Below are 24,299 nucleotides of genomic sequence, written 5' to 3' on the forward strand. Positions count from 1 at the left end.
AATGTGTCACTGGATATCCGGCGTGCTCTTAACAGTTCCCCATAGGGGATACTTTGAACTAAGCTGGAAGGATGGGCGCTTAGAGCATAAAGTAAACTGTTGCTCGCCGTCTGTTTTCTATCTAATTTGGAGGTGAGAAGATTATTTCTCACCATCACCTCAACATCAAAAAATTCAATGTTTGTTGTGCTGTGCTGTTCAACATACTTTAAGTTATAATCATTCTCATTCAAATTCTGAACAAATTCCAAGGCCGAAGGTTCATCACCTTTCCAAATTACAAAGATATTGTTGATGTACCTACACCACAAAATTACCTTTTCATCAAACTCCCTGAACTTCATGGAAATCTGCTCCTCCCACCAGCCCAAAAATATATTTGCATAGCTGGGGGCAAAGCAAAGGCCCATCGCTGTCCCTTGCATCTGTCTGTAAATCTGATTGTCAAAGAAAAAATAATAATTTCTCAAACAGTAGTTTATCCTATCACACAACATTTCTGTGTGTAGCAGTAATGAGATCGATCTTCCTCGCATGTAATGTCTAATAGCCTTCAAGCCTAGCTCATGATCAATGCTGGTATAAAGACTTGTAAAATCCAATATTATAAATAAGTAATCATCTTCCCATTGAATATCCTCTATAATCTTCAAAAAGTGTGTAGGTTTTTTTTTACATATGAGGGCACTGTTTCCACAAATGCTCGGAGAAAGAAATCAATATTTTTAGAGGTATTCTCCAACAAGGAGCCCATAGCTGACACCATAGGTCTTCCCGGTGGGTTCAGTCCATTTTTATGTACTTTGGGTAGGAGGTAAAGTATGGGACTGTTTGTATATTTGCACTTCAAAAAGGAGTATTCTTCCCACGTTATCAAACCCACCTCTTTCCAATCATAAAGCATTTCAAAATATTGTTCATTAGTTCTCTTAACTTCTTCTCTGGTGGACTTTACATAACAGGTTTTATCACTTAATTGCCTTACACCCTCCGCCGTATGTTTATCGATATACAAAATTACTACATTGCCCCCCTTGTCAGATTGTTTGATAACAATGCTCTTGTCTTGTTTCCGCCTCTTTATCAATCACAGCCACACTCCTCACTTCGAACAAGAAGTTAGCGAGCACTCCATCCAGAAAAGACACTTAGACTTAGGGGGTCATTCTGACCTCGGCGGTAAAAGGTGCTTACCGCCGGTCAGAAGTTCGCCATTCTACCGCCGCGGGCGCGGTAAACCGCCACGGTAATTCTGACCTCCAACTGTGAAACCGCCAAAAACCCGACATCCACGGAAGCCCGCCTCATCAGCGGGCAGCGATAAACTGGAGATGACCAAACCTCCACCGCCACGCCAACACAAACACGCCCATGCCATTCTGACCCACAAATCCACGCGGCGGTCTTTTAACCGCGGTATTCTATTGGCGGTACACACCGCCGCGGTCAAAATACACACACATATACAAAACACAGCCACATTGGACAATTTGAAATACACACACCTGATACACATACACACAACACTCCCACACACCCAATACAATATAAAACACACACCCACATAACCCACAAACCCCTACGACCACAAATATCTGAGCGAAGGCGCAATACACTGAGATAGAGCACAGGGAACGCAAAGCACAACACACACAGGAACCCAACATCATCACCCACACCACATCTACGCACACATCACCACACATCACCATGCACATAACCACAAACACCACCCCACACATCATCCACACCACCCCATGGCACCTCAAAGACACCCCAGGTTCTCGGACCAAGAACTCAGGGTCATGGTGGAGGAAATAATTAGGGTAGAGCCCCAGCTCTTCGGCACACAGGTGCAACACACCACAATAGCCAGGAAGGCAGAGCTATGGCAAAGGATCGTAGACAGGGTCAACGCTGTGGGACAGCATCCCAGAAATCGGGAAGACATACGAAAGCGATGGAACGACCTACGGGGGAAGGTGCGCTCGATGGTGTTGCGACACAACATCGCTGTGCAGAAGACTGGCGGCGGACCCCCACCCACTCCACCCCAATTCACACCCTGGGAGCAAGAGGTAGTAAACATCAGGCATCCTGATGGCCTCGCTGGAGTACCCGGAGGAATGGACTCTGGTAAGTCGATTCACAACTACTTCACCCCCCCCAGCATGCCAACCCACACCCCCACCCTCACCCCCAATCTCAACCCCCCAGCACACATCCTCCCTGCCAATGTCTCACCAGCACAACCCACCCTAAACAACACCAACCCCTGAATGCCAACACAAACCATAGACATCCATCACCAATGCATGACCACTGCACATACCCATCCACCCCCCCCAACCACCCTCACAACACCTCCCACAAGGGAATGCCAGCACTGGGGGACAAGGGCACTCACAAAATGCACGCCATGGCACACACAAAAGCAATAACCATACTCTTTTACCCCTGCAGGGCCCGAACGCCAACACACCGCCACGAAGGGTCCAGATTTGTCCATCCCACCCCCAGAACAGGCCCCCAGTGAGGACAGCAGCTCTGTCGACCTAGAACCTGATGACCAGCCCGGACCATCGGGGACCTCTGGACAGTCGGTTCCCCACACACAGACACAGGCCACAGCAGACCCAACCCCCTCTGGGAATAGCAGCACAGCTCCCACCCAGCGGGCCCATGCCTCTGTCTCCAGGACGCGTCAATCAGCGGTGTGTCCGCCACTACAGGGCACCCAGGCTGACCCAACACCCCAACAACAACAGGGACCTGGGGGCAGTGGTAGTGGGCACACTGTCCAGGGGACAGAGGCCCGGGGAAACAGGGCAACTGGGAGGGCTGCTGTGCGACAGGGGGGGGGACAGGCCCAGGGAACCCACTCTCCAAGAGGCCCTCACCACCATCATGGGAGCATACCACCACTCCCAGGAGACGATGGCGATGGTACTGGCCAGGTTCACGGAGATCCAGGCACAGCAGGAGGAACGCTACATGGGGTTCAGCAATGAACTCAGGAACATCTGTACCGCTATGGGGACCATAGTCCAGGCCCTCAACCGGATAGAAACCACATTGCGGGACCATGTGGCACCACAAAGGGCCCCTGTCACTAGCCAGGACCAGGAACAGCCTACCACCTCCGCCGGCGCTAGTGGACAGGAGGCCCCACCACAACGACAGGCCACCAGAACCCCACCTCCTGCTGAAGAACAACCACCCCGCAAGCGGAACCTGAGATCTCACAGGAAGACAGAGTAGGATGCCAAGACCCCCGCCAGCATAAGATACCCCCTGATGTCATCCCACTGTCCCACATTGTCACCCTGTCCAACCTTGAACTGCCCCTGCTCCATCCTTCCACAGGCATATGGACAATGCACCTGTGAAACTGAGAACTTGACTCTGCCATGGACATTACTCCACCATCACCCATCACCGTTTTAATATCATGTACCAATATCTAGCACTAAAAATAAATCACTCATTGCACTGAAATTATTCAGGAGTCAGCCTGTATTTTTTACAAATGTATTACACATTACTGTTCAATAATGTTCAGTCAATTTGTGATGACAACATACCGATGTCAATAAGCTTTAGTCCATGGGCTAACCAAGCAGAAGTCACGCAGTGGGTCATACAGCACTGAAAAGGGAAGGGAAAAAATCAGTTAAAAAGAACTGGGGGGAAATACACAAAGTAGAGATGCAGGAGGCTTTAAGTAAATGTTAAATGTCGTGGGTGATTCTTACCTGTGTGCTACTGAAAAATACTGTTGTATAACTGTGTCCCTGTTGTCTGTGTCGTCCCCGTCGTCTTCCTCCTCTTCACTCTCCACAGGCACCACAGCTGCTACAACACCACCATCTGGACCATCCTCCTGCAGGAAAGGCACCTGCCGTCGCAATGCTAGATTGTGCAGCATACAGCAGGCCACGATGATCTGGCACACCTTCTTTGGTGAGTACATCAGGGATCCACCTGTCATATGCAGGCACCTAAACCTGGCCTTCAGGAGGCCAAAGGTTCTTTCTATGATCCTCCTAGTTCGCCCATGGGCCTCATTGTACCGTTCCTCTGCCCTGGTCCGGGGATTCCTCACTGGGGTCAGTAGCCACGGCAGGTTGGGGTAACCAGAGTCACCTATTAGCCACACACGTTGTCTCTGTAGCTGTTCCATCACATAAGGGATGCTGCTATTACGCATAACATACGCGTCATGCACTGACCCAGGGAACTTTGCATTTACATGGGAGATGTACTGGTCAGCCAAACAGACCACCTGGACATTCATAGAATGGTAATTTTTTCTGTCTCTGCACACCTGCTCATCGTCTTTTGGGGGTACTAAAGCCACATGGGTCCCATCAATGGCACCAATGATGTTGGGGATATGTCCAAGGGCATAGAAATCACCCTTCACAGTGGCCAAATCATCCTCCTCAGGGAAAACAATGTAGCTCCGCATGTGTTTCATCAGGGCAGACAACACTCTGGACAAAATCTTTGAAAACATAGGCTGAGACATTCCAGATGACATGGCCACTGTTGTCTGGAATGAGCCACTTGCCAAAAAATGGAGGACTGACAGAACCTGCACTAGAGGGGGAATTTCTGTGGGTTGGCGGATGGGGGACATCAGGGCTGGCTCCAGCTGGGCACACAGTTCATGTATAGTGGCTCGGTCAAGTCGGTATCGTAGTATGATATGGCATTCTTCCATTGTCGACAGGTCCACCAGCGGTCGGTACACGCGAGGATTCATCCTTCTCCTCGCAAGTCCCAGCGGACGGTGCCTAGGAAGGACAACATGGAGTATGGAGTCAAGAAAATCACAGGTACGTTCACCACAGCTTGCATAGCACACGATTATCTATGTATTGAAAGGCGTGTATGTGTGGCAATGCAAGGCCTAGGCCTGTGTGACGCAGTACAAATTATGCCATGTGAGCCCTTGAAATGGCGGCTGCCTGACCTGTGAAGTGGGACAATGGGATGTGAGGTCAATGCGCTGGCGTGGCACACCGTGGCGGTAGGCGGTCGAAGACCGCTATACGAAGCCGCATTGGTTAACATTGAAGGCTATGGGTTTCAGGAGCCAATGACGAGGTGCGCCGGCTGTCGCGGAACGCACAGCCGCGGTACGCACCGCCGCGGGCGTGACCGCAATTTTCTATCTGCTTAATCACTCGAGACCTGATCATCCACAGGAGAGGACCTATACTGCAAGTGCTGCTGTGACCTCGGTCTGGAAGAGACAATGGCTGCTGCGACTGGGGAAAGGGCCCCTGCCTTCACGTCTGAAGAGTTGGAGAAACTTGTGGATGGGGTCCTCCCCCAGTATGCGTTACTCTACGGTCCTCCAGACCAACAGGTAAGTACACTGAGTGCACATTGAATGGGCTATGCCTGTGTTGAGTGGGGTGGATGTAAGATGGTGGGGTGGGGAGCGAATGAGGAGTGCAACGCACGACAGATGAGAGCATGTGCCACATGGCAAAGTTGGGGAGGGGGGGGGCAATCACATCTAACATGCAGATAAATGATGAATTTTCCTTTCCCACCCTGTAAATGTAAAATAGGTCAGCGCCCATCAGAAAGTCGACATTTGGCATGCCATCGCCAAGGAAGTCCGGGCCCTGGGGGTCCACATCAGACGGGGCACCCACTGCCGCAAGAGGTGGGAGGACATCCGACGCGGGACCAGGAAGACCGCCGAGTCACTGCTGGGGATGGCCTCCCAACCTAGGAGGGGTGCCAGTCGTACCCTGACCCCCCTGATGTCCCGGATCCTGGCGGTGGCCTACCCTGATTTGGATGGGCGCTTGAGGACATCACAGCAGACACAAGGGGGTGAGTATCAGCACATTCTGCTATCTTTATGCGCAGTGGAGGCGTCTGGGTGGGGGAGGAGGGTTGTGGGTAACATTAGGCCAGGGCGCTTTCTGTAGTGTAGTCCTCTCCTTTAGGCATGGCCCTGTGCCCCGCCCCCCACCTCTGTAGGGTGCCAAGTACAGCTATCCATGGTCCTGCATCATCCATGTGTGTATTTGTTGTGCATAGACCTGTAGGCCTGGTCACAAGTACTGAGAAGTATACCCCGATTGCGCAGCGTAGTGCATGAGGCTCCTGTGTCTGTCCTCTCCGCCAACGGTGTTGACATTGCATGCACTCAACCTGTTTTATTATTTCTCCCCCCACCCTTTTTCTTAATCTTCTTGTGCATGTGTGCATTAGCATCATCAGGCGGAGGAGAATTGGCATCGGAGCACGAGGGAGCTGCAAGTCACAAGGCCCCGGTGGGCCGTGGTACAGGGCACCAGTGATACGGAGGGTGAGGGGAGCACCACAACGGGGACCGGTGGTGACACCAGCGACACCGACACGTCCTCGGATGGGAGCTCCCTAGCGGTGGCGGCAACATCCGGGCCCCCCGCCTCTACAGGTACAGCCGCCACCCAGCGCACCAGCCCCGCCCTCCCAGCAGCCCCTCAGCCTTCGCTCCGTGCCCGCTCGCCCAAGAAGGCGGGCATCTCCTTCGCCCCAGGCCCCTCAGGCCCTGCCCCTGTAACCCCTGCTGCCCTCAGTGAGGAAGTCATTGACCTCCTTCAGACCATCATTGTTGGGCAGACTACCCTTTTGAATGCCATCCAGGGGGTAGAAAGGGAGGTGCATCGGAGCAATGCCTACCTAGAGGGCATTCATTCGGGTCAGGCTGCCCATCAACGATCGTTCAATGCTCTGGCCTCAGCACTGACGGCAGCCATTGTCCCTGTTTCCAGCCTCCCTCTTCTAACTACCTCCATCCTGTCTCTGTCTCCTGTTCCTCAGCCTATCCCATCCACACCATCAGACCAGCCTGCACACACCTCAACACCCAAGGGCAGCTCATCCAGACACAAGCACCACAGATCCCACAAACACTCACCCAAGCAACACCCAGATGCAGACATGCCAACAGTCACTACCACCTCTGTGTCCCCCTCCTCCTCGTGTCCCTCCTCCCTCCCTGTGACGTCTACACTCACACCTGCATGCACACCACCATCAGCCAGTGCTTCCATCACCACCACACCCTCCAGTACAGTCCGCACACGTGCAGTCACCACACCCACTGCCATTTACACGTCCCCTGTGTCCTCTCCCACTGTGTCTGTCACCCCCTCTTCCAAGACACACAAACGCAGACAGCCACCCACCCAACAGCCATCCACCTCACGACAGCCTACGTCACAATCACCTGCACCCAAAGACAGCACACCTGACTCTCCTACAACCACATCCTCTTCCTCCACTCCCATCACCACTACTCCCACCCTTTACCTTGGTCCTAAAAAACTTTACTTCTCCAATCTTAACCTCTTTCCCTCCCCTGACCCACCCCCTCCATCTGCTAAGAGTCCCAAGAGCACCTCAGCCACCACCAGCCCAGCTTCAAGTGTCACTGTAGTGCATGGGTTCTGGAGTCCACCCTTAGGCAGCAGTGACACATCTGTCAGCAGCAAGGGGACAGCCAGCCCCCCCCCTGGAAAGAGGACCAGGAAACTCAAGGGCCGCCGTGAGAAGACTGACACGGCTGCCCCCAAGGACCAAAGTTCGGCCACTTCACCTGCCACAACATCCAGGGGAGGCGAGGGCCAGAGAGCCTCATCTAAGGAGCGAAAGGGCAGCAGGGCGGAGAAGTCAGCCAGCAGGAGCGCGGAGCAGGAGGGCCCCAAAAGCCCTATCCCGGGTGTAAGGGAGGACACCCAAGGGCCCAGGACTCCGTCACCGAAGGGTCCAGCAACTGCACGGTCGGAGGGCGACTGAGCAGGGAGTCCAGGCCAGGTCTGGCTCCCTTGAATTACTGGACAAGCACTGCTGAACAGGGCCCGCCGTGCAGAAGAGCACCGCTGAACAGGGGCCCGCCGTGCAGAAGAGCACCGCTGAACAGGGCCCCGCCGTCTCAAGCACCGCTCTGCTGGGCCCTTCCTGTCAAGCACCGCTCCGCTGGGCCCTTCCTGTCAAGCACCGCTCCGCTGGGCCCCGCCGTCTCAAGCACCGCTCCGCTGGGCCCCGCCGTCTCAAGCACCGCTGCGCTGGGCCCCGCCGTCTCAAGCACCGCTCCGCTGGGCCCTTCCTGTCAAGCACCGCTCCGCTGGGCCCCGCCGTCTCAAGCACCGCTCCGCTGGGCCCTTCCTGTCAAGCACCGCTCCGCTGGGCCCCGCCGTCTCAAGCACCGCTCCGCTGGGCCCCGCCGTCTCAAGCACCGCTCCGCTGGGCCCCGCCATCTCAAACACCGCTCCGCTGGGCCCTTCCTGTCAAGCACCGCACCGCTGGGCCCCGCCGTTTCAAGCACTGCTCCGCTGGGCCCTTCCTGTCAAGCACCGCTCCGCTGGGCCCCGCCGTCTCAAGCACCGCTCTGCTGGGCCCTTCCTGTCAAGCACCGCTCCGCTGGGCCCCGCCGTCTCAAGCACCGCTCCGCTGGGCCCCGCCGTCTCAAGCACCGCTCCGCTGGGCCCTTCCTGTCAAGCACCGCTCCGCTGGGCACCGCCGTCTCAAGCACCGCTGGCACAATGACAGTGCTGGTTCTGTGTCTAGCTACTGTTCACGGTTCACTGTGCCCACCATGCCTCCTCCATGACCAGTGGTCTCTGTAATCCAGCTGATGGACTGTGGCTTTGCACTCCCCAGGATGGCACAGTGGGCAAGCCACCCACTGTAGAGACATTGAGAGACTGTGGCTTTGCACTTCCCAGGATGTAACAGTGGGCAAGCCACCCACTGTAGAGACATTGAGAGACTGTGGCTTTGCACTCCCCAGGATGGCACAGTGGGCAAGCCACCCACTGTAGAGACTTGAGAGACTGTGGCTTTGCACTCCCCAGGATGGCACAGTGGGCAAGCCACCCACTGTAGAGACTTGAGAGACTGTGGCTTTGCACTCCCCAGGATGTAACAGTGGGCAAGCCACTCACTGTAGAGACATTGAGAGACTGTGGCGTTGCACTCCCCAGGATGGCACAGTGGGCAAGCCACCCACTGTAGAGACTTGAGAGACTGTGGCTTTGCACTCCCCACGATGGCACAGTGGGCAAGCCACCCACTGTAGAGACTTGAGAGACTGTGGCTTTGCACTCCCCCAGGATGGCACAGTGGGCATGGTGGCCCCTTCGTGGATCTGGCGTCGTGGACTAATGTGGCTGTGGTGCCCCCCTTCCCTTCCCCCTGAGGTGCCTGTAGTTTTATCATCAGATGCCCCAGCAGTGTTCTCTCCAACGGACTCAGGTCTCCTGTGTGGGCTTTGCCCTTGTGTTGATACACTTTGGCCCACGGACACTTGGAATTTCGTTAAATGTGCAGGACTAATTGCCTCGGTTTATCGATTGCACAAAATATTTATTTTCTTTTTTATTATTTTTATTGCTATTTGACCATGACTTATCAGAGGCTATTTTTTACATAAATTTTGTTTCTCTATTTAATTATGTCTTTTCATTTTTCCGGGGGGTTTGGGTGGTGTCACTGTGACTTGTTGCTCTGCATTGGTGTGTACATAGTTTGGGGGGGGGGTGGGGGTCGCATATGTGTGTGGCCGTAAACTTTTCTCGTCCCCCCTCCCCTGTGTCGTAGGTGCAGTACTCACCGTTGTCGTCTGCGCCGGCGTTCGTACTCGTGGTAGATGAGCAGGTAGACGAGAGCAGGTAGGATGTTTAATTCGGGTTCCATGCTGTCCTCCTTCCTCGTGGAGTGCGTAGAGGAGAGCGTTTTCCCGTTCGTAGTCTGTTTCCGCCGTGTTTTTATCGGCGGGGCTCCCGCCCCGGAAAAGGTGGCGGATTGGTGAGTTGTGATAGGGTGGGCGGTACATTGTCTCCCGTCTGTCTGTTGGCGGTGACCGCCAACCTGTTTGTGTGTCCCGCCGTGGCGGTCGGAGTGTTAAGTTGGCGGGCTGTGTTGGCGGTTCCCGCCAGGGTCAGAATTCAATTTTTTGGACCGCCGGCCTGTTGGCGGGTTGGCCGCCGCTTTATCACCGACCGCCAGGGTTAGGATCACCCCCTTAATTCCTTATTGGTTGCTAAGAACCCTCTGGTGTTTATTTTGACATCCTAATTCAACAAGAGGATTTCCTCGGATACCAGCATGGGAGTTTGGGACATGGGTATTGGCAGCAAGCGAGTGCCTGTGGTCAACTCTATTACCAAAGGCTTTGCACAAAGGGGGGATGGCCACTGTAGGAGTTGGTCACATAGGTCTGACCCTTTGGCTAACCTACTGTACTGCACAGCCAAAAGCTGAGCTCAGTGTGGTAGTAAAGTGAATATGATTTGAAAAAACAGACATTCACTGATAAGAACAAAGGTTAACATGATTTTACAGTTAGCTATAGTAATAAAATCTTCAAATAAAGCAAGCTACTATTTCACAGGTAAAACACAGGTTAAAGTGATGTTACAGTTATGTACTGTAATACAATCTTACCTTCCATAATAAAAACTTCAGAAATTTACTGAAAGAAAACAACCAATTAAGTGACATTATAATAAAATAAAGTAATAAGATTTTAGTTTTCATTAAAAAAAACTCTAGAAATTCAGTGAAAAAGCTAAAGGTTAAAGTGAAATGATATTTAGGTGCTGAAATGATATAAAAACTATTGTTTAAAAACACTGAAAATGACTAGTAATGTTTAATGACCTAAATATAACTTGCACCCTCATCATGTTCTGCTTATGACCTCATTTCACATCACTCATGACATGTTAAATTACATCATTGATGATATCACTGATGATATCGCATTTGACTTGGAGGTGGCGATATCTGCCTATAGGTCTGTGAATACCATTTTGTAGTATGTGAGTAGTACTACTGTAAAGTGTAGTTTGTGAACAGACACCAAGTGTCAGCATGCCCCATAATTACCCTCACAAAATTTCAGCATACATTTACCACTCTGCACAAAACTATAGCACCAAATAAACCCATGCCAAAATCTGCTTCTATGTACCTTGGTGCATCAACACATTTGAGAAATTCTGCATAAAACCACATTGCACACATTGTCAGTGCTACTTAGGCCCAGCAACACACGAGCAAGCACATACACATATGTAGGAGAACAAACACATGCAATCACACAGATAGGCAAAAACACAGGTGTATACATTAGGGCATACATATGTATAGATGTAGTTAGAAATCCAGACAAGAATATAGACACAGATCTGTAAGGCGTGCACATGAATTCTTGGAGCATTTCTTCCTTCGCAGGAATCAATGCCTGAAAAAGTCAATGAATCGTTTGACCCAGCATAACGGTATGGAGAACAAGTCATTACATTTCAATACAAACCAGTTCAATTATATAGGTAACCCATGTGGCCACACAAGGAAAACTCCAGTCAGTAATAAAGTTACGGGGTTTTATCACAAGCTCAAACTCAAAGTCATCTAGTCAATTCTCGAGACAAATTTAGAAAGATACTGTATCACCAATGGTTGCCCAAGGCAACAAAATAAGTTCAGACGGACTAACATCAGAAGAACTAAACACAATACAGAACATCAGTAGAATTACCTGATGTTCCGAAAACAAGTGTTACTCAACTTTAATAAGCATTAAGGCAATTTAAATCAATTAGGTTCAGCTTAATTTGAGGAAGGGAAAACCCTACAGATAAGCCAATCAGGGCATAACATGTGTTGGGTGGAACAAATCAGGGCAAAAAGGACATAAAGTCTAAAAATAATTTGGAAAAATAATATCTTGGGCAACAGATCAGGAACTAAATTGATCAAAAAGTAAGTACGAAGGGAAGGCGTCAGCATTTCAGAAGCTCGGTCAAGAGTCTTCTTCTCTGGGTCAGAGAAAAAATGTATAAGTCTCAGCAAGCCATTATAAAGGGGCAAGGGTAGAGAGCAGTATACCCCTCAGAGTCCAAGAGGTTCAGGAAGCCAAAGGGATGGCAAAGGAGTTATGCTTCTTCAGGATTCTGATTCTCTCTCTCTGACCAAAGTCCATCTGAGGAACGGCAAAATGAAGTTCATAGGGTTTGATGACTTGTCAATCAATAGTTACACGACGTTGAATGTGTAACATCCAATAGAAAACGATCATGTGACTCAAACTGAAACACTGGTGAGGAGTCTCAGGATTGTCATGAGAATGGAGTCCATCTGTAGTTTCCCATGCAAGATTGCAACAATTGTATATGCTACCAGTCCACAGTCTTACATGTTGTGTTCTCTAGGGCATCTTCTCAGACTATGGCCCTCATTCTGACCCTGGCGGTCGGTGATAATGCGGCGGCCAAGCCGCCAACAGGCCGGCGGTCCAAAATATGCAATTCTGACCCTGGCGGGAACCGCCAACCCAGCCCGCCGCATTAACACTCCGACCGCCACGGCGGCACAAACAAACAGCGCGGCGGTCCCCGCCAACAGCCAGGCGGCAGACAATGTACCGCCCACCCTATCACGACCCACCAATCCGCCACCTTTTCCGGGGCGGGAGCACCGCCGATAAAAACACGGCGGAAACAGACTACGAACGGGAAAACGCTCACCTCTACGCACTCCACGCGAGATTCCGGCAGTATGGAACCCGAGTTGCAGGTCATCCCCGCACTCCTATACCTGCTCCTGTACCAGGAGCACGCCCGGCGGCGCGGAAGACATCGGTGAGTACTGCACCTACGACACAGGGGAGGGAAAAGATTACCGGCACACACCCACCCACCCATACCCACTACAACACACACATCAATGCATTCCCACAGATCACTGTCACAACCCACAAACCCCCCCCTCCGAAATAATGCAAAGACCAAAAGAAGAGATCATAAACGGGCAGATATATTGAAATATGGACACCAGTAATCCCAATAAATAAATAAACTATGTACAAAATATATACAGCTACTAAATGTAGTCCAACCACTGTCCGTGGACCACAGGGGTCCTGTGCAAAGGGGCAAGGCCCAGTCCCACGACAAGAACTCCACGGAGAGAACACTGCAGGGGCATCAGAAAGAAAATAGGACAGGCACCTCAGGGGGAAGGGGGGGCACCTCAGCCACTTGAGTACACGACGCCAGATCCACGAGGGGACTCCATGACCACTGGCCCATCCTGGGGAGTGCAAAGCCACAGTCCATACAGTCCATACAGTGGGTGGCCTGCCCACTGGCCCATCCTGGGGAGTGCAAAGCCACAGTCCATACAGTCCATACAGTGGGTGGGCTGCCCACTGGGCCATCCTGGGGAGTGCAAAGCCACAGTCCATACAGTGGGTGGCCTGCCCACTGGGCCATCCTGGGGAGTGCAAAGCCACAGTCCATACAGTCCATACAGTGGGTGGCCTGCCCACTGGGCCATCCTGGGGAGAGCAAAGCCACAGTCCAAACAGTCCATAACAGACCCCACTGCCACTGGAGGAGGCATGTTGGCCAGAGGACATCCTGCAGCCCTGCCCGAGACAGATCCTGCCCTGCCACGTCTGCCAAAGGGCCATCGGTTCTTGCCTGGAAGGGCCCAGTTCAGTGCTTCTTGCCTTGAAGGGCCCAGTTCAGCGCTTCTTGCCTTGAAGGGCCCAGTTCAGCGGGTCTTGCCTTGAAGGGCCCAGTTCAGCGGTGCTTGAGACGGCGGGGCCCAGCGGAGCGGTGCTTGAGACGGCGGGGCCCAGTTCAGCGGTTCTTGAGACGGCGGGGCCCAGTTCAGCGGTGCTTGAGACGGCGGGGCACAGTTCAGCGGGGCTTGAGACGGCGGGGCCCAGTTCAGCGGTTCTTGAGACGGCGGTCCCCAGCGGAGCGGTGCTGGAGACGGCGGGGCCCAGTTCAGCGGTGCTTGAGACGGCGGGGCCCAGTTCAGCGGTGCTTGAGACGGCGGGGCCCAGTTCAGCGGTGCTTGAGACTGCGGGGCCCAGTTCAGCGGGGCTTGAGACGGCGGCCGGTCTATGGCCAACTGCTCATTGCCTGGTGGTGCCCTCCTGGGCAGCGGGGATGGTGCTCCTTCAATGCCCACCTGGGCTGTGGGTGGTGGGGCCTTCCTGGCCAGCTGGGCTGGGTCCTCCCTGGGCAGCGGCTATGGGGGTGGTGGGCTCCTCCTGGGCAGCAGGCCTGCAGCCTGACCTCTCCGACTTGCTGCCCTTGCCCTCCTTAGTCGGGAGTATGTGGCCCTTTCCTCCCTTTGGAGCTGTGGCTGGTGACTGTCTCTGGGTGGTGTCCGGGGGGGATGTAGAAGCCGGGCTCCTGCGGCGCCCCTTCCGCCTTCTGCTCCTCTTCCCAGGGGGTGGGCTGGCTGTCCCCTTGCTGCTGGGCGAAGATCCAGACATGCGGGCTGGTGGGCTCCAATACCCCTGCACCCTTGTCAAGGGGGCTGCAGGGCTGGTGGTGGCTGAGGTGCTCTTCTTACCCCGACGAGAAGGAGGGGGGGGGCTCAGGGTCAGGAAAGAAGTTAGCAGTGGCGAGGAAGAGTTTCTTGGGACAATGGAGAGTGGTAGGTACAGTGGGAATGGGAGTGGAGGGAGAGGATGTGGTTGTAGGTGAGTCACGTTTGCTGTCTTTGGGTGCAGGTGCAGGAGGGATAGGCTGTCGTGAGGTGGATGGCTGTTGGGTGGGTGGGTGGCTGCGTTTGTGTGGTGTGGAAGAGGGGGTGACAGACACAGTGGGAGAGGACACAGGGGACGTGTAAATGGCAGTGGGGGTGGTGACTGCACGTGTGCGGACTTGAGTGGAGGGTGTGCTGGTGATGGAAACACTGGCTGATGGTGAGGTGAATGGAGGTGTGAGTGTAGACGTCACAGGGAGGGAGGAGGGAGACGAGGAGGTGGGGGTCACAGAGGTGGTAGTGACTGTTGGCATGTCTGCATCGGAATGTTGCGTGTGTGAATGTCTGCGTGATCTGTGGTGCTTATGTTTGGATGAGCTTCTCTTGGGTGTTGAGGTGTGTGCAGGCTGGTCTGATGGTGTGGGTGGGACAGGCAGAGGAACAGGAGACTGGGAGGAGGGAGTTAGTAGAGGGAGGCAGGAGACAGGGACAATGGCTGCCGTCAGTGCTGAGGCCAGAGCCTGGAACGATCGCTGATGGGCAGCCTGACCCGAATGAATGCCCTCCAGGTACGCATTGCTGCGATGAACCTCCCTCTCCACCCCCTGGATGGCATTCAAAAGGGTAGTCTGCCCAACAATGAGCGTTTGGAGGAGGTCAATGACCTCCTCACTGAGGGCAGCGGGGGTAACAGGGGCAGGGCCTGAGGTGCCTGGGGCGAAGGAGATGCCCGGCTTCCTGGCAGAGCGGGCACGGGGCGAACGCTGAGGGGCTGCTGGGAGGGCGGAGATGGTGCGCTGGGTGGCGGCTGTACCTGTAATGGCGGGGGGCACGGATGGTGCCACCCCCGCAAGGGAGCTCCCTTCTGAGGACGTGTCCGTGTCGCTGCAGGGTCCAGTCATCCCCGTTGTGGAGCTCCCCTCGCCCTCCGTCTCACTGGTCCAGTCTACCTCTGTGGCATGGCCCTCCTGGGCCATGTGAGATGCAGCTCCCTCCTGCCCCGATGCCACTTCTCCTCCGCCTGATGATGCTGATGCACACAAGCACAGAAAGACAAACAAAAAGGGGGGGGGAGAGAGAAATAAAGGGATATTGAGTACATGGATCTCCGGTACAGTTAGCGGACATGACAGACACAGATGCCCCCTGCACTAAGTTGCGCACTTGGGGTCCGCTACGCATTCCGTGGAACATGCCCTACACGCCTAGAGTTGACAACTGCACCCATGGATGACTCGGCCCAGGGATGGCTGTACTGACAAACTACTGAGGGTGGTGGCTGGGGACACAGGGGCTTACGGGGGTGCCCAGCCTACAGATATCGCCCTGGCCTAGGGGGACCCACAGCCCTCCTCCCCCACCCAGACACCTCCACTGCGCGACAACAGAGTAGATAATGCTTGTACTCACCCCCTTGTGTCTGCTGTGCTGCCCTCACGCGCCCATCCAAATCAGGGTAGGCCACCGCCAGGATCCGGAACATCAGGGGGGTCAGTTGACGGCAGGCACCCCGCCTACGTTGGGAGGCCATCCCCAGCAGAGACTCGGCGGTCTTCTTGGTCCCGCGGCGGATGTCCTCCCACCTCTTGCGGCAGTGGGTGCCCCGTCGATGGTGGACCCCCAGGGTCCGGACTTCCTTGGCGATGGCACGCCAAATCCCGATCTTCTCATGGGCGCGGACCTATGTGACACGTACAGGGAGGGAGAAATACCACGTTCAAGTTTGTCTGCATTTTCGTTGCCAGTGGCCCAACGCCCCCCATCCCTGCCAGGCCCCCGCCATGCCCCCCACCAGGCCCAACATGCCCCCCATCCCCGCCAGGCCCCCCGCCAGCCCCAACATGCCCCCCCATCCCCGCCAGGCCCCCCGCCAGCCCCAACATGCCCCCCCATCCCCGCCAGGCCCCCCGCCATGCCCCCCACCAGGCCCAACATGCCCCCCCATCCCCGCCAGGCCCCCCGCCATGCCCCCCACCAGGCCCAACATGCCCCCCCATCCCCGCCAGGCCCCCCGCCAGCCCCACCATGCCCCCCCATCCCCGCCAGGCCCCCCGCCAGCCCCAACATGCCCCCACATCCCCGCCAGGCCCCCCGCCAGGCCCCCCACCAGGCCCAACATGCCCCCCCATCCCCGCCAGGCCCCCGCCAGGCCCCCCACCAGGCCCAACATGCCCCCCCATCCCCGCCCGGCCCCCCGCCATGCCCCCCACCAGGCCCAACATGCCCCCCCATCCCCGCCGGGCCCCCCGCCAGGCCCCCAAGCCAGCCAGTGGCCCCAAATCCAGATTGAATTAAACTCACTTGTTGGTCTGGAGGACCGTAGAGTAGCGCATACTGGGGGAGGACCCCATCCACAAGTTTCTCCAACTCCTCTCCAGTGAAGGCAGGGGCCCTTTCCCCAGGCGCAGCAGCCATTGTCCCTTCGAGACCGAGGTCACAGCAACACTTGCAGTATAGGTCCTCTCCTGTGAAAGTTCAAGTCGCAAGTGGATAAGTAAATAGAAAATGGCGGTCACGTCCGCGGCGGTGCGTACCGCGGCGGTGCGTACCGCCACCGCCGGCGCCCTTCGCCATTGGCTCCTGAAACCCATAGGCTTCAATGTTAACCAATGCGGCTTCGCGCCAAGGTCTTCGCCCGCCGCCCGCCGCGGTGTGCCACGCCAGCGCATTGACCTCACATCCCATTGTCACACTTCACAGGTCAGGCAGCCGCCATTTCGAGGGTCCACATGGCTCAATTTCAACTGCGTCACACAGGCCTAGGCCTTGCATAGCCACTCAGACACGCCATTCACTGCATAGAGAATCGTTTACTGTGCTAGCTGTGAGTACGTACCTGTGGGTTGCTTGACTGTGTGCTCCATGTTGTCCTTCCTAGGCACCGTCCGCTGGGATTGGCGAGGAGACGGATGAATCCTCCCGTGTACCGACCGCTGGTGGACCTGTCGACAATGGAAGAACGCCACATTATCCTGACCTACCGTCTTAACCGTGCCACTATACATGAACTGTGTGCCCAGCTGGAGCCCGACCTGATGTCCCCCATCCGCCAACCCAGAGGGATTCCCCCTCTGGTGCAGGTCCTGTCAGTACTCCATTTCTTGGCAAGTGGTTCATTTCAGACAACAGTGGGAATTGCTTCTGGGATGTCTCAGCCCATGTTTTCGAAGGTGTTATCCAGAGTGTTGTCTGCCCTGATGAAATACGTGAGGAGCTACATCATTTTCCCTGAGGTGGGCGAATTGGCTGCAGTGAAGGGTGATTTCTACACCCTTGGACATATTCCCAACGTCATTGGTGCCATTGATGGGACCCCTGTGGCTTTGGTTCCCCCAAGAGACAGGGAGCAGGTGTACAGGAACAGAAAAAGTTACCATTCAATGAACATCCAGGTGGTGTGTTTGGCTGACCAGTACATCTCGCATGTAAATGCCAAATTCCCAGGGTCAGTGCATGACGCCTACATCCTGAGGAATAGCAGCATCCCTTACGTGATGGAACAGCTAGAGAGACACCGTGTATGGCTATTGGGGGACTCTGGGTACCCCAACCTGTCGTGGCTACTGACCCCAGTAAGGAATCCCCGGACCAGGGCAGAGGAACGGTACAATGAGGCCCATGGGCGTACTAGGAGGGTGATCGAACGCACCTTTGGCCTCCTAAAGGCCAGGTTTCGGTGCCTGCATATGACAGGTGGATCCCTAATGTACTCACCTAAGAAGGAGTGTCACATCATCGTGGCCTGCTGCATGCTTCACAACCTGGCTTTGCGCCGCCAGGTGCCTTTCCTGCAGGAGGATGGTCGAGACGGTGGTGTTGTGGCAGCGGTGGAACCTGAGGAGAGTGACGAGGAGGAAGACGACGGGGCTGAAACAGACAACAGGGACAGAATCATTGAACAGTACTTCCAATAGGACACAGGTAACAATTCAAAGATAATTTAGTAAATGTGAACTACTCTCCTGCATCTCTGCTGCCTGTCTATTTGCCCCAGTGTATGATGACTGAGTTGTGGCTTTTCCCTCCCTATTTCAGATCTGGGGTCCCCACTACGAGTCCTGTGCTTCGTTTCCCCATGGACTACAGCTTTGTGGCAGCTGTTTGTTGACTTCACTATGTACAAGGACATATTTGCACTGTCATGTCAATTACAATATTATGAAATCACAGCCAGACTCCAGATAGTTTTGTGCAAAATAGGTGTTTATTTAAGTGCTCAAAATGGGATGGGTGGTTTCAAGTGGGTGGGGGCTATGGTGAAGGAATGTCCATGGCAGAGTCCAGAGTAACAGTCACACAGGTGCATTGTCCAGAGGCCTGTGGAGAGATGGAGCATGGGCAGTTCAAGGATGGACAGGGTGACAATGTGGGACAGTGGGATGACATCAGGTGGTATCCTTTGCTGGCGGGGGTCTTGACATCCTACTCTGTCTTCTTGCGAGATCTCAGGGCCCTCTTGCGGGGTGGTTCTTCTCCTGCAGGAGGTGGGGGTCTGGTGGGCTGCTGCTGTGCGGGGGCCTCCTGTCCACTAGCGCCGGCGGAGGTGGTTGGCTGTTCTTGGTCCAGGCTAGTGGCAGGGGCCCTTGGGTGTTGTTGAGTGTCCGTCCTGGTGTTGATGAGGTCCTGCAGCAGCCCTACCATGGTAACCAGGGTGGAGGTGAGGGCTCTGATGTCCTCCCTGTACCCCCGATAGTGTTCCTCCTGCAGTACCTGGATCTCCTGGAACCGGGCCAGTACCGTCGCCATCGTCTCCTGGGAGCGGTTGTATGCTCCCATGATGGTGGTGAGGGCCTCGTGGAGAGTGGGTTCCCTGGGCCCGTCCCCCCCCTGTCGCACAGCTGCCCTCCGAGTTGCCCTGTTTCCCTGGGCCTCTGCCCCCTGGCCGGTGTGCCCACTACCACTGCCCCCAGGTCCCTGTTGTTGTTGGGGTGGTGGGTTATCCTGGGTGCCCTGTAGTGGTAGACACACCGCAGATTGACGCGCCCTGGAGACAGAGGCATGGGCCCGCTGGGTGGGAGCTGTGCTGGTGTTCCCAGAGGGGTTTGGGTCTGTAGTGGCCTGGGCCTGTGTGAGGGGAACCGACTGTCCAGAGGTCCCCGATGGTCTGGGCTGGTCATCGGTGTCCAGGTCGACAGAGCTGCTGTCATCGCTGACGGCCTCTTGGGTGGGGGGTGTGGAGAATTCTGGGCCCTCCGCGGCGGTGTGTTGACGGTCGGGTCCTGCAGGGGTATAGAGGTATGGTTATAGTTTCAATGTGTGGCATATGGGTGTATCTGTGGGTTCCCGTGTCCCCAAGTGCTGGCATTCGTGTGTGGGGGCTTTGGTGAGGGTGGCTTGTGGGGGGGATGTGTATATGCATTGGGCATGCTTTGGTGATGGGTGTCCATGCTTAGTGGACGCATGCAGGCCTAGGTTTTTGGATGTGTGGGTTGTGATGGTGAGACATTGGCAGGGAATAGGTGTGCTGGGGGTGGGGGTGAGGATGGTGGTGGGGGTGAGGATGGGGGTGGGGGTGAGGGTGGGGTTCGAGGATGGGGGTGAGGGTTGGGGTATGATTTGGCATGCAGGTGGGGGGGAAGCAGTAGTGAAGCTTCAACTTACCAGTATCCATTCCTCCGCCGACTCCTGCGAGGCCGTCAGGATGCAGGATGTTCAAGACTTCCTCCTTCCATGTTGTAAATTGTGGGGGTTGAGGTGGGGGTCCTCCGCCAGTCTTCTGCACGGCGATGTTGTGCCTGGATACCATGGAACGCACCTTCCCCCGTAGGTCGTTCCATCGCTTCCTGATGTCTTCCCGATTTCTGGGGTGCTGTCCCACAGCGTTGACCCTGTCGACAATCCTCTGCCATAGCTCCGTCCTCCGGGCAATGCTGGTGTATTGGACCTGTGTGCCGAACAGCTGGGGCTCTACCCGAACGATTTCCTCCACCATGACCCTGAGTTCTTCGTCTGAGAAGCGGGAGTGTCTTTGGGGTGCCATGGGGTGGTGTGTATGATGTGTGGGGTGGAGTATGTGTAGTTAAGTGTGTTGAGTGTGGTGGTGTGTGTTGTTTTGTGTGTGGATAGTGTGTGGGTGATGGTGTTGAGTGGCTGTGGCTGCTAGTTTGTGGATGGTGGTGTCTCGCTCTAGCCTTCTTTCAGAATTTTTGGTCGTAGGGGTTTGTGGGTGATGTGGGTGTGTGTTTTATATTGTATTGTGTGTGTGGGAGTGGTGTGTGTATGTGTATCAGGTGTGTGGTATTCAAATCGGCCAATGTGGCTGAGTTTTGTTCGTTTGTGTGTATTCTGACCGCGGCGGTGTGTCCCGCCAATGGAATACCGCGTTTGAAAGACCGCCGCATGGATTCGTGGGTCGTAATGGCATGGGCGTATTTCTGTTGGCGTGACGGTGGAGGTTTTGTCACCTCCACTTTACCGCCGACCGCTGGTCTGGCGGTCTGTTGTGGCTGTCGGTTTTTCGGAGGTTTGCCTTCTGCGGGTCAGAATGACCGTGGCGGGTTTCCGCGACCGCGGCGGGATTATGGAGGATTTCTGACCGGTGGTAGGCGCCTTTTACCGCCGAGGTCAGAATGACCACCTATGTATAAAACAATAGGCATCTATTATCAAGCTAGCATTCTCATGAGAACGAAATCTAGAAGGTTAATGTGACCAAGATGACAACATTTCCTGCACAGTCACAAATACAGGGCCTAACAGGCCTCACTTAGGCTAATGCAAGTGAATTAAACAGCACAGTAAACCATGTAAATAATACACATTTTAAGAGGCAAACTATAAATTCAGCATTAATAAACTTTCATTAGTATTCATATTACAATAACTTTTAAATGGAATAACTCTGTTAACACATTTCCGTTAATATGACACATAACTACAATTCTCTACTTTTGAATATGATTTTAAAACACTTCTTACCAGAAATCTAACATCATTTCAAAGCATACTATTAATTTATACTCTAAAATATAACACAATGACAAATTAATTCTACAAACATGAAATTTAATCTCTATACCACATGGGTTTCAACAGCTAGTCAAGAGTGTATGCACACTAACATGACTTCTCAGTGCAACACTTTACAATCAAACTATTAGTACTTTGTTTAACATAATGCATAAAATGTCACATATAGATGATCACTGTGACATGAAGGAATGAACTAAAATGTCTGCTACTTCAGAATGAATTATCTCCAAACCTTTTTAACAAATCCTTCCAACAAGAACCTTATAAATCAAACTAAAGTCAAAACACCATTTGTTGCAATAGGACAGCTATCCCACTACATGAGAATTTCAGATCTACTTCTAAAAGGGCAAGCAGTTCATGATCATCTGTGCAGCTGTAAAACTTTCATCATTTTTACTTGTCACTAGACTTCTGTTACATTTTTTAAAAATGCAATATTTTGTGAGTCCCTTGATGCTGGTCTACACAGACTGCAAACCAAATTCTCAATTTTACCCGCATCAAAAAGATACCCTCAAAGGAACTCTCCACCCTCTAATTTCAAGGAAGCAGATCACTCTGAGGAGTCCTTGGTTGGTGGTAGCTTTATTGATTTTGTGGTGCATTAGCTGCATTAGGATGTGATGACTACTGACCCCTCCCATTTCTGCCTGGGGGCAGGTGGACTCGTAACATGCAGCTTGTGTCCTGTTGTACATGCATGACTTCAGGCGTATGATGAGTATGGCATCTTCGGTATCACCTATTCCTTTCTCATCAGAATCATGATTCCTTATTAAGATTTCTCTTTTTTGCACCATACAAAGGACAATTTAAAGCAGAACATGCAAATGCTGGTATTTAACATTACATGAATAGCACAGAAGTGGGAAATAAATATTTACTTTCAAAGCAGATAATTCAGTAATTGTTAACTCCTGCCTAAAATAACCCTTGTCAAAGACGTTCTCACACTGTTGCTGTGCTGTTATCACACAATCCAACTTTCCATTGTATTTGCAAAGACAATTTCAGAAACACATTTGAAATAGTACTACAGAAGTGTTGTATGGCCATTTTAGTGATGCCTTTGGGCATGTTATTTTAGCAACTAGGCCTGCCGCATGTGCCCTTTGGCTCAGTTACATTTGATTCTGGTTAATTTTTATAATTTCAGAATAGGTCACGTTCGTGAAGTTGTTGTTTTTTTCTTTATCTAATTGTTCTTTAATCTAGGTAAGCATTACATTTCTTAGCAAGACATTCTTTTCACTTTGTGCTTTCCTCAAGGCTGCACCAAGATAGGGTTGCCAGCACCAGTGCTACACTGCATTTCCAATTTTCACGGAAACACACACATCCTTACGTGGGGACATTTCCTCCGAACTATTATGTTTCATCATTCTAATTATTCCAATTCATACCATTATATCTAAGATGCAGTTGTTTCTATAAATCTTATTGAACCATTTTCTGTCTCTGTTTGTCTTTGCATGTGTGAGACTAATGTAAATGAGAGAAAAGGATGATATCTGATAAACCACGATTTCCCTGAGAAGTCATCTTGTTATGTGCTTGGTTGCCACAAATCATCCCTGCTCTTGGGAAGAGATGAGGCGCTGTTAGCTGGCTGGAAATGGATTAGGCCAACAATTGTCACATGGTGTGAGATTGGACTCAGTTCCCCACAATTTATGTGATGCTGCGGCCTGAACCCAGCAGCCTCACTAGGATAATGAGAGCCCACTGGACAGAAGCATATTTACAGTGTATTAGAAGTATTCCAATTAGTTCTCCAGAAGGAAATGAGTAGGTAAAGGGTAGTCACTTTTTCCACAATGCTTGTCTTACAATCATCAAATAGTCACTTTTTCCACAATGCTTGTCTTACAATCATCAAACTAGAAAACAGTTCTCCATTTAAGTTGAATCAAAGGAGTTATTAACTCAACATTTCAGGATTTGCATGCAGAGGACACAGCATCATATGATGAAATGAAGTTTCTTTCTAGGCAGAGTCCTGTTTCCTTCACTAAACTGGGATGACACCTTAAGGAAAGCAGAAAGATAATAGGTGAATACTTGTAGAAGTCTCAGCCACTGACATCCATAAACCAGTCCACAATTTTTCACCTACCATGCCAGACGGGAAGCTGCCTATTTGGCCTCAGAGGAGGCTTGAACACGTAGTTCAGGCTCAACTATTTCCAACTATTTCCAGTGTCTTAGACTTTTACGAGCATTCCTCCCATCAGTTCTGCGGTTCTCTTTGAATAACGCAATGTCTTTTAGGAATTATCATCAATCTAGGGGTGAATTGACCGCATGATATAGTTTTGGGTGCCTAAGCTCACCTTCTATTGCAAAGGAATGGCGCGATGTGGGGTGCATTATACTACTGTAAACCATTATTTGCTTTTGCCACATAATTTTAGGTTGATCTTTATGGAATCTATTGGCTCTTGTTTTTGCCTTGTTAGTCTCAGTTGTTCTCTATGCAACTGAGAGTTGTATTATCCCAAATATGTTTTCTGACATCACTTTATTTAACAAGAACCTTATTTAAATCAGGAGCCCTGCCTATACTGCACCATGATCAGTGGTCAGACTCAACAATGGTTCCTTTTAAAAACATCCATGATGGCCCTTACCTTTCACCCTTTCACTGCTATGCCTTTCCCCTACCCCAAGGCATCAGTGGTCAGACTCAACAATGGCTCCTTTAAAAAGATCCATGATGGCCCTTTTCTTTTAACTCTTTTACTGCTATAACTCCCCCCCCCCTACATGTGCTGAGCCTTTTCTTTGGCTATTTG

Source organism: Pleurodeles waltl, chromosome 2_1 (genome assembly GCF_031143425.1).
Source record: "Pleurodeles waltl isolate 20211129_DDA chromosome 2_1, aPleWal1.hap1.20221129, whole genome shotgun sequence".
In the NCBI taxonomy this organism is placed as follows: Eukaryota; Metazoa; Chordata; class Amphibia; order Caudata; family Salamandridae; genus Pleurodeles; species Pleurodeles waltl.